This window comes from Octopus bimaculoides, chromosome 4, assembly GCF_046866305.1.
Source record: "Octopus bimaculoides isolate indiv1 chromosome 4, ASM4686630v1, whole genome shotgun sequence".
NCBI classification, from domain to species: Eukaryota; Metazoa; Mollusca; class Cephalopoda; order Octopoda; family Octopodidae; genus Octopus; species Octopus bimaculoides.
This window is the reverse complement of record NC_142931.1, coordinates 55,878,296-55,890,329: the sequence shown is the minus strand read 5'-3', so window position 1 is coordinate 55,890,329 and position 12,034 is coordinate 55,878,296. Positions and strand designations below refer to the sequence as shown.

The 12,034-nt window shown below is 33.8% G+C and overlaps 1 long non-coding RNA gene across 3 annotated transcripts in view; it reads right to left on the bottom strand.

Moving 5' to 3' along the window:
* LOC106880086 (uncharacterized) overlaps positions 1–12,034 on the bottom strand; it is a 172,846-nt gene that overhangs the window by 54,927 nt on the left and 105,885 nt on the right. For all 3 annotated transcript variants that reach the window (XR_001410702.3, XR_016241513.1, XR_001410703.3), the window contains exon 2: positions 8,470–9,110. This is a non-coding gene — a long non-coding RNA (uncharacterized LOC106880086). The remainder of the gene's footprint in view (positions 1–8,469; positions 9,111–12,034) is intronic.

Here is a 12,034-nt window from a genome sequence, read left to right as displayed (position 1 = left end):
TAGGAAGCTAGGAGACATTCAGTCTCTTTCTATCTATAATGAGTTCTCAGTACTCGAAACAGACGAAATATAAATGTTAAAGTATTCTAGCAACTTGGTGCAATGATTGATGATTTGTCAGTGAAGGTGGTAAATTCTTTTGAATGTATGGCTTACTACTATTCCTCTCATTCATTAGTCACAGCCTTATTGTATGTTTTCACTACACTAATATGGGCAGCTAGTGACTTATGAGTATGCAATGTTTCGTTCTGTGTTTACTATCCTTATTGTTACGAAAGTGCTCTACTATTAACATAATATGATGACACGTGGTGACATTATCAGTTTGCTATACACGTTTGATGCCCTCAAATACTGGTTATACATTTGTATGCATCTACTCTTTCTCATTCCTACGGCATATTTTATTATAGTCATTGTTTCTATTTTCAGACCTAATCCCCATTAAGTTTATTTCTATTCCTAAATATTTAGATTTGGTTAATTTTTACATTACGTTGAAAGATGCACTATCATGTGTTTGCAACGATATGTTTATTAGGAGGCATTTATTTTCTTGGAGATTCTTGACGATAAATAACTGATCCATTATTTTCAAGCTTTTTATATTACTCATTAGTATATATGTTGCAATTTGCTTTCTGTATTCAGCTTTTGCTGCTTTCTGCGAAGTTTGATATACCGCGATCAAAATATCCTCCACGTTCAGATTTCAGTCCATCGCTCATCAGTCAGTGTGCTGACTTTCCCCTTTCTGTTTTCACTCCACTCAGGTTCTCAATGGTTAAACATGTAGGGTTTTACTTGTCATTGCATTATACAAATCTCTCTAAACCCATTTGTCAGTTAGAATTTAGCCTTTTCGCAATTTCTTTTGACTGTAACCCTTTGCTTTTTAAATATCTATATTTTCAGAACTTGTGTATTCTTTATCTCTTTCCCAGAAGACAGAACAGTGGTTTTTGCTTTGTTAGTGTTTCGTAATTATGTGTATTCCATGATAATTAATTTAATATTTTTGTAATTAAACAATCAATATGTTATATACGTGGTAAACATCTTTTCCGAGTCAGCGTTTCGCTGATGAATTCTCAATAAAATCGTTATTGTTTTTCTTTACTTTTTGGTACAATCTTGCGGGTTCTTTTATCACCCAATTAAGAATATAATTGCAAATTGCTAGCGGGGCAACTAAAATATATACAGGAGTTGAACAAAATAATTGGAGCAGTGGAAATTTGACTCCAATATTTCAATGAGCCATTATATTACGAATATCCATCCAAATTTCATTGTGAGTGTTTTTTTATGTATTGTTGATGGTTTTATTTATCCAATTTAATGATTATTTCTATCACTATTTTCAGATCGTAGTGCAAATTAAGCTAAGATGCGTGACTTCACTGAGTTCGAAAACGTGAAAATTATTGGAGCTCGAATGGCAGGAGCTTCCGTCACCAGAACAGCTGAGCTCCTTGATTTTTCGAGAGTACCATATCAAGGATCATGACTGAATTTGAGAAGCAGGAGGAGTAAGTCCGGCAAGACTTTGAAGCTCACTAAAAGAGACCGACGAGTGTTCAATCGCATTGTGATGAAAAATCAACGGACAACTGGCCCTGAAGTGACTACAGAGTTCAATCAACATCTGACTAGCCCAGTTTCGACCAAAACCGTTCGCCGTGAGCCCAATAAAGCCGAATATCATAGAAGAGCCACCATCAGGAAAGCCCTCCTTTCTCATCAAAGCATTCAGAAAATGCTGAACTGATGTACAAATTACAAAGGCTGGTCGATAGACCAATGGAAGCAAGTAATATTCGCCATCGAGTCCAGCTTTTCTCTTTACCCCACTGCAGGACGAGTTTATGCGTGGAGGCAACCTGGGGATGCTTTTAATCCTGACTACCTTCTTCCTACAATGAAGCAGGGAGGAGGGTCTGTGATAGTTGGTTTAAGTATTTGAATATCTGTGCTTGGTCCAATGTTCGTATCACAGTTTCTCTATTTTGCTATTTAAAGAAAAACACATTAATTAATTTTCCACTTTTCAAGATTGTTATTTCGTAGTTTTCTTATCTACATCATATATTCATTTCTCTGGTACATCCATGTATTCTCTGCAGTATTTTCACCAATTTTATCATTTGCAGCATAGAACTTGGTATTATCCGTATACTGAAGATGGTATACTGTCTAAACATCGCATTTGTATTCAAGTCGAGTTTTCTTTAAAATGTCTGTCAAAGATTTGAATACCAGACAGAAAATAAAGCTAAAGGTGGAGAGAGCGCGTGATAGAGACCTACAGAGAATGCAAACACACGCATGAGTGTTGTTCTTGGAATATTCTTCTTTTAATGAGAAGGGCAGTTTTTATCATTACCTCTTTCGTGTATCCATGGCATTTTTTATCCCTTCAACTTCTGGTGCTACTTTACTCGTGCCTATCGTTTCCAAGATCGTCAGGGGTGATTGTCAGCAAGAAGTGATGATAGAGGAAATAAATCATAAGTAAATCAACAAATTAAAAGATATGATTAAGAAGTGTATACCAGCTAACGTGTTAAGGGCCAGAATAATTTTGACTAGTTCTTCAAAATGAAGCACGGCGGTTGCAACGTCAGAGCTAAAGAGAATTATTATCGATTTGGATGAATGGAAGTCGTAAGCCAAGGATGGCAAAAGGCGTGGTATAAAAAATCGCAACGAGGAAAGATTCTTACCTCTCTATTTTAGGCATGGGTGCTTGGTTTTTCAGTAACACTATACAAATATTCATAATAGGAAAGGTTAGAAGCTTCGCTGCAGCAGACTTTAGTCCTACGTCGATGACCTGTCGTTGTCTCCAGCATAGGAGGTGGTATCTAGCGGCCCAACCTCCACTGGTCTAGCGGCCCAACCTCTGACAACACATGTTTGATGCATAGATATGTACTGCGATTCCGTGACGGTTAGGTATTGTGGTCGTTATTTGTCAGTGTATCCTTTTAGTCATAGCTCAGTTCTATAACAGAGTTTTGGCCCTGAATCAAGCAAAGACTAGAACAGGACATCTGGAATCAGGAATGTTGTCAAGTGCTTAGAGTTTTATACTAGCCGGGCAATGTAGTCGCTGGAATTTTATTTCAGATTTTTGTAAAAGAATAAAAAGTGTAGTGTGAAAGCAGAGTGAAGAAATTCTTGCAGACAATCTAGACACTGCTGAGGTGTACAGAAAGCTTTCATCCTGAGCATTTCAGAATAAATTCTTGAGATCCTTAGCTTCACTGTGGTAATGTAGCAAGAACGGAGTTGTTTGTTCCAGATAAACTCTGTAGTCTGGACACTAACGTCAGCCTGGTTGCCAGTTATGCGCACAGAGCGATGAAACAAATCTGTACGGATTAGCGCAGTGTCGTAGCATTGGTAATTTGTGGTTTGGTTATTAAGGAGCTGTAGGAGGGATCCGAATATGACTGAGTTCATCGTGAATGAACGAGCGAAGAGCTGTAGAAGGGATCTGACTATGATCGAGCCCATGACGCGTTGCTTTGGTCGAGAAAGCCAAGCAGTTTCGTGGCTTCCATGAAAAAGGTTGCATAGTGGATACGACTGAAAGGGTTGAGGATAGACAAGTAAACTGTTCCTTCCTATTTATTTCGTAAATCTACTTGAAAGAGAAGGGTTGTGTAGATAGAGAAGTGTTATCCTTCAGTAAATTTGTGAATAGGTGGTACAGAATGACTAACATAGATCTAACGAGTGAGTTTGTACAATTAATGTTTTTATAGCCCGTGGAATATAACTAGGAAAAGACACTTACTCTTAGTAATTACGTTTATCATTGGACCTGTGCTGTTTCTTGACTGGCTGTCGGCGACAGTTCTTCTCTGGGAATGTAGCTCAAATTAACTTTCATATACTAGGGGCGAAACCTCTGTCTATCTATTTGTCTGTTTTTCCGTCTGCTGCCTACATTTCTCTCTCTCTCCTCTATTTCTCCTCTTCTCTCCCTTTTTTGTTCTCTCTGTCTCTTCTCTCATTCTCCTTCTCCTTCTCCTTCTCCTTTCTCTCACTCTTCTCTCTCTTTTTTGTTCTTTTTATTTCTTTACTTCTGCTAGGATCAGTTCGGGTTGTTATTTCGCGCAAAAACCATAGAAGATCACATAGGTCTACCTTCTTCCAAACAACGGAGAATTCAGTATGGCCTGGTCAGTTATAATCTTACTATCATCATTGGGAGCTTTAAATAATTCTTTAGAATAAACGAATAGGCAAGGAGACATGCAAATTATTTCGAAGGATAGGGTACAGTTTCAATTTGGATTCGAAGTAAATTACCATTAAGATATATCTAGCATTAAATGATTATAAATGCCTATCCGTCCATTAAATAAAATCATCTAATTTTACCTTATGCATTTGTGTCACATTACCTTAATAGATTATATTTTATCACCTCTATTTCACGCGCATATATATTGATTAATGTTAACACGCGCATTTGCTGTGCCATCCACTGCAGGAAGGTTGATTATATCTCTTAACTGCTAGAGATTAAGAGACGTTTCTGGCCAATACACTTACCTCACGCTAACTCATTGTAAATAGAGCCCATGTATCAGTAAAACGGTGCATGAAGAGGTACAGTTAACTGACATATGTATTGAAAAAGTTTATGAAGATTGACAGATTTCCATTATCTTTTTTTGCAGAGAGATAATCTTGATGTGGATACACGTACCTGGTGAACAATACTTGTGAAAATTTTACAGAACACACGTGTGTCTACCAAGACTATTTTCAGCCTAATGATGAGCTATACAATGTTACTTATTTCAACATCAGCGAGACAGAGGGTGAATTAGGTTTAGGCCTATCGCGTGCTATAGGATACCAATTTTATGACTTAACACTCCTACAATACAATGATATAGTTAACGAAATACAAAACTGAATACACCATCGAGGGGTTTGCTTTTTAGTTGTTTCATCGGATACGAATAAAAGTCGAATCGCTCTAAAATCACACACTAAAGTTTTAAGGACGGAAGGTTCGTATGATAAATGAAGTCTGAAAAAATAACGCAATTTGGCACGGTTGAACTGCCTTGATTATAGTCCTTCTAGATCAAGGCTGACACGGGTCTTAGCAACACAAGAAAATTAATGATTAATGGATATATTATTTGAAGTATCACAGTACTATAATCAACGATCCTCAACGTTTCTTATGCACCCCATTTCTGAAATGCAACAATTCCCTGCCACCCTAATATCAAAATAAATAAATGTAATTGAAATTTCCAAACATTAACAAAATTGGTATTAAAAACTTAACTTTGAAGGAATATTCCCCGTTTATGTTTTAAGTACATGTTGTTTTGGATCCCATATTATATAACATATTCAAAAACATTACAGCGTGTCAAATATTTCGAAATTAAAAGAATTTGCTTTACAGAGTTATGATACCACGAACCGTAACTTCGAAACCAATGGATTAAGTGTTACATTAGCCTGGCTCTTAGTATACTCTATCACTTTCCTTTTATAAAACAATTGTTGGTAGGAAACGCAATGGAGTTTAATTGTTACAATTACGTTGTTCCCAAGTATTATCTGATGTTTGGATTGTAACATGTATGGATGTTATAGAAAAATAATGTATAATATCTGTTAGTTAAATATGAAGTTGTCAACATTTTCTGGCTGCATTAAATTGACAAATTTCCATAATTGGTAATTATAAGAACTCTGATTTTATTCACTTCTTTGTCGTATTTTGCTTGGTTACGTATTAGTACCAGTTTTTGTTCACCCCAGCTATATAACCCATTCACTAATTCCTTTTCTGATTATCTGTCTTCCATAAGTAGTAATTTCTTATATATTGTTGTTTTCACATAGTTCTACTGTATTCGTCATATTGTTTATTTATTTCTGTGGTGTTTTAAGACATCATAAATCAGCAAAGCGATAACAATCGAATACAGCAGAATATATCTATATAAAAAGACAAAGGCACAAATCCAATTATTTTCCCAATTTACCGTCATTTGTTTTTATTGCTATATGTTATCCTTTGTTTTCTTATAGTACAGTCATATCCTGAATAACCGGCTTATTACTTTTGTTCATTCTATTTTAGTAAGTATTTGTCTTGAGATTACGTTTCTTCAGACTAGATGATGTTTTCTTCACTCCAATCTTTTCTACAATAAGTTATGTGTTCATTTGTTTATATAATATGCCATTGTAGATATAATTACCTACTTATAAGAAAACTATTGCTGTTCACTCATGTATAAGAATCTACTCAAGTATCATTTCAATCATAACTCTAGCTATCATAATAAACTCTATACTAAAGCTATTATTACTACTCGTTTCCTACTCCTTTCATTAGCATTATAAATTAGTATAACCATCAAGGTGCATTTATTTCCGTTGAAATAAATACGGTTCATCTACAGTTGAGGTGAACTTTAATTTTCTATAGATCAATGCTCTATTAAGTTTATTGTGGTGCACCTCAAGGTCAGTGGTGACTGAGAAAATGAAGGCTTAACCTTTTGATTAGATCTCTCTTAAATTATACCTATTCATACTAAAAGGCAATGTAGTTCTTTGTATTCAATAACATGAGACAGTCATGTCTGAAACTGTTTGATCGGAAGACGCGCGCAGCCAAACATATTAGACAGTTTTATTGTATACGCAAAAAAAAAAAGGAATTGTCATGGTTGGAATTCTTTTCACGAGAGCTGATGTAGGGCTAAATAACATCCATACTATCAGTAACAAAAAAGAATTGAGGGAGTTATGCAATGAGTTGAATTGATGAATCTCCCACAAAACCCTGGTTTTGATCCAATGTAAAACAGAGGCATTAATATTATTGTTTTTAATGTGTTATGTATCCAGCGTCATTTGCAGGGGAATATGGTCTGAAGGAATTAATGACGTTTTCGCTTATTGATTTAAGTACTTATGTCGTTTGAGACACACTAAGGCATTCTTTTGTCTCTCTTACACTTAACGTGAAAAAATCTCCAAAATCTGATTGCTACAACGCTGCACCAGAGCCCAGCTGGTACTCATTACAGCCGAACAGACTGGAGCTTCATGAAATTATATGTTATGCTCAAAAACATAACATTCCCTGGGTCCAGGCACTAAACGCATGATCATATGATCATGAGCCTAACACTCTAGCCCTTAAGCCCCTCCATCATCACTGGAAGAATGTTTCACATAGGTAGAACATTTTTATGCTAAGCTAAATATTTTTGTTGATAAACCTTGCCCCGTTTTCTCCCATGTAAACGGACCATGTTACAAGTCGTGCTGATATGCTGAACAAATGTAGATATACCTTCTTCACTAGGATTACTCATTGTACTTTCTTGTTTTATTTTGAGAGAACGAATATACATGAATTGTTTTCCCCAACAGGTCATTTACGTACTGAAGTATTTCACCTGCATATTTTACATTATAGATCATTTCTGATATTCTGCAAACAACTTTACAAAATACAACATATTAAGAGGTTCACTTTGTATAGGCTACATCAGATTGATCTGTTTCTTTCAAACACGTTAATATCGTTGTCGCATATGAAGCGTAATTAGATTTCAATATGGAATTGATTCTGTCACATTGCAATTATCTTATCAAGTATATATTTTATGTATTTTCTTTCTAGGATGATTATGAAAATTTGATTATTTCTTTATGATTTCTTAATTTTGATATGAATAATACTAATGGTATTTGTGTGATTGAAATAATGAAAATACGAACAAAATGAATCTTAACTCTTTAGCCTGTCCAAAGCATTTTCATAAGTTTGCCTTAAACGTCCATGGTTGTTTTCAGATTTTCAGTTAACCCCTCTTCCATACGTCCTGAGTAATATAAAACTTTTCTTTCGTAACTTCCAAGTTAGTCTTGTGGTTGAAAACAAATTGGGAATGTGTATCATATATGATGCATAGACGCCAAAGAAATACCTTCTGTGTACCACATATGGACAGACAAAGGATTAAAACTAAGGCATTTTAAGTAACTGAAAGTATTTCATAGATATGATCTAATTATCATTGCTTTTTTTTTTAGATTGAGGATTATGTTATGAATTAATAATTCATAGCTTTCAGTAATTAAAATTTCTGGTGACACAGAATGGAATTCTACTATTATTAAATTATTTTAATTCGACGAAAATTTAACAACGTCAATACTATCTTGCTAATTTTATATAAAAATATTCACTATAGTTTCATTATAATATATTTTGCTGATATATTTTTGTATGTATATATTCGGCAAAGTATACGAGAAAAATGCTCATAAAATTGAATTTCTATATAACAAGAGATATTTTTGACGTCAGATGATAAACAGATGTTAATACGAAATTAATTATAAATGAAGGATTTAGAGGAAATCAAGCGAACAAAAGTATACGGTACCTACCTTACCCTTGCCCCGCCTTGGATCCACAATTTGCAAAGTATCATCTTCAGGCACTCTCCATTTCCTGCCACTTCTTCCACCTCCACCACCACCTCCCATTACAGAAGAGCTACCAGCGTTCATAGCTGAGCCAGTTGTATATTATTTTTGAGTCTTTCTATAGATCTTTTGGACGGAATTGTTCATTCACTTGGGGATATTAAATCACATGGATTCACATGTATAACAAACATTCGCTTACATTTACACGAAGCATTGCATGTATATACATACATAAGCACTCCCGCACGCACGTGTATGTAGTTGGTTGTGAGTAGTATAATCATATACAGTCAAACTTCTAATATAAATCGAATGCAAAACATTGTCTGTATGAATCTGTCGTTCACGACACCATTGAATCATGTGGTTGCTAGAGTAATTAATCCTACAAACGTATTTTCTCAATTACGGAAGAATAAATATAGAAACAATATTTGTGTTTATATACATTTATAATTTTCCCTCGCTAAACTCAGTATTTCGGCTTCATGTAACAATGACATAAAATAATTACTGTATTTCCTGGTTACCAGTTTAAAGGTGTACTGCATTTTTTGTCCATGTGATGCGTCGCATGGTATGACATCACTGATTGTCCACTGAAATATAAAAGAAAATGTTTGTTGTTTGTATGATATGATGCAGGAAACAGTTTAAAGATTATATAGTAAAGTCTGGGTTAACATACTTAATGTGGTAAGCCAAAACAAATTTTTAATCAATGGACATTAAATCCGTAATGAAAGAAAAACTCATTAGCGTCAAGGATTATTTTTTAAATATGATAAGCTAGAGAACTCTGAAATTGAAATGGCAAATAAATTAAATGGAGACATTCAGTGGTGAATGATTCTCATGTGAGACTAGAACGGTACACAATACTTATGTCTACATTCGACCGGACTCGAAAGGCTCTAGAGCGCTTCTGCATTTCTCGTGTTAATAAATTAAAATTGAAGAAGACAAAAACACTCGAGTAAAAATGATAAATTAACGAGGGACATGAGTCAGAATAATCATAATGTAAAAGTAGGACATTTTGAACTTCATTCAACAAACGATACTCACCGAATATATATATATATATATATATATATATATATATATATATATATATATATATATATATATATATATATATATATATATATATATGTGTGTGTGTGTGTGTGTATGTATGTATACATACATATGCATACATATATATGTGTGTGTACATATATATATATGTATGTATATATGTGTATATATATATATATATATATATATATATATATATATGCATACGTGTGTATATTTATATATTTATATAACGTATAATATAAAATAGTATATTATATAGCATATACTATGATAATACATATGTGTGTGTGCTTGTGTGTGTGAGAGTGTCTGCTTGTGAGTGTGTTGAAAGGATACAGTTTGTAAACAATAGAGGTGTGATGCATCCCATACATCATATATATATTCTTTTTAAAAGTATATACGCTTTATTAAAATCCAGTTATCTCTTATACATGCAATGCTGACTAGAGGAGAGTATAATTGTTTGAATATCACTCAATAACACATTATATATATTTGGGCACCTAATAGGGATGAAAGAACAAAAAAAAAAAAACTCGGGAACATTGAAATTCCAAATGTATTTCAGCAAACCTTAACAAAAAAAAACAATTATTCATTCGGGGGTATCCTAGTCAAATGTCATCTCTGTCAGGTCAATCTAAAAATACGATTATTCTTATTACTTATAAGTTACTTCGCAGTCTATATCTTCAAAATGTCGCACTGGCATTATTATTTCGTGGATGAATACAGAAGATCATACGCCAAATAAAGACTATAGACGCAGAAGCACTTAATTGTTATGTAAATAAACACTACACATGACAGTGGATATATAATATATGGTAAAATTATAACTTCGTGATTTTAAAGTCAGTCATGATTGTTGATATCAGTTCTTACTTCTAAGTTTTAATGAGGAAGTGAGTAAAAGCTACACAGCTGATATGTGTAAGTCTTCCTTTCAGATCAACCACTATCAATAGTTTTCAAAAATATACTTCAAATGATTTAGTTAAGTTTCTATAACGCATTCAGCCACTGTCTAATTTAATTTGCTTTGGAAATGTATATATATTTTGCATTCACGTAATATTTACTATCATTTGAATTATTTGGCAAATTCAAATGATAGAAATCAACAAAATCAATTGAAGATCTTCATTCGGTTTTGCAAATTAGTAGATCAATATCACAGTGTGTTAATTTCTAACTCACAGACACGCAACTCACACACATGCGATACCCACACACACGCACATGCTCGCTCAAATATTTGTATTGATGAGTGTATATTTGAATATTACAATTATACAAGCTATCTGAAATTACAACTTTACAAACATTCGATTGCTGCTGATCTGTGCTTCCGTATTGCTAAACTATTCTAAAACATTGAAATACTGAAGACGAAAACAACATAAACTGCACTGTTTCATCCCTAAATAATTCTCATGATGATTCACCAATAAAAAAAATTACATCTGCAATGAATGAAGTACAGAAAAAATGGAATATTTTACTGTTGTCTCCTGTGGATTGTAATGAAAGTTATATGATCATAAATGAAGGGTAACACTTATATACATATAGAATTATATGTCTTGGTAGAGTAATAAGAACACAAACTAACGGAGAAGAATGCTTTTATCAATTATTTTAGTTATATTTTAACTCTTCACTGTCCCAAAGCATTTTTCATAAATTTGTCCTAAATTTCCATCTTCTTTTCAGACTTTATAATTTCGATGTTTCTATAGAAGCACTTGTTTGTATCGAAAACTATTAAATACAGAATAATAATAATAACAATACCAATAATATAAACAACAATGGTAATCATTTTTGTTGTTGTTGATCTTGTTGTTTTTCTCCTTGTTGTTGTTGTTGTTCTTCTTCTTCATCTTCTTCTTCTTCTTCTTTTTCTTCTTCTTCTTCTTGTTCTTCTTCTTCTTCTTCTTCTTCTTCTTCTTCTTCTTCTTCTTCTTCTTCTTCTTCTTCTTCTTCTTCTTCTTCTTCTTCTTCTTCTTCTTCTTCTTCTTCTTCTTCGTTTACTTCTTCTTCTTGTACATTTCCCTTCTGATAGATCTCGATGTCACATGCTCCAGCTAATTTTCTAGAGGTGCAGACAACAATCTGCTCTCAAGGATCTCTAGGTTCTTCATCCACTCCTACTATTATTTCTCTTTATCACAGGTTTTACTGGAGCTCCTACAGTTTTACATCAGTAGCGGGCTTGCTACCTGCAGCCTACGTTGCCATACTATCCGTTCTTTTCAGCTATCTAATACTTTTTCTGATTATTCTCGCCGTGCAAAAGAGACAAAACTTTTGTTACAGTTCTACTGGGCACTCTATTCCAATTTCCTTTATAGTCTCCTTGATTCCTTCTGATACTATTCTCGAGGACTCAACAATAACTGGCACTATCTTCACCTACTTCATTTTTCATAGC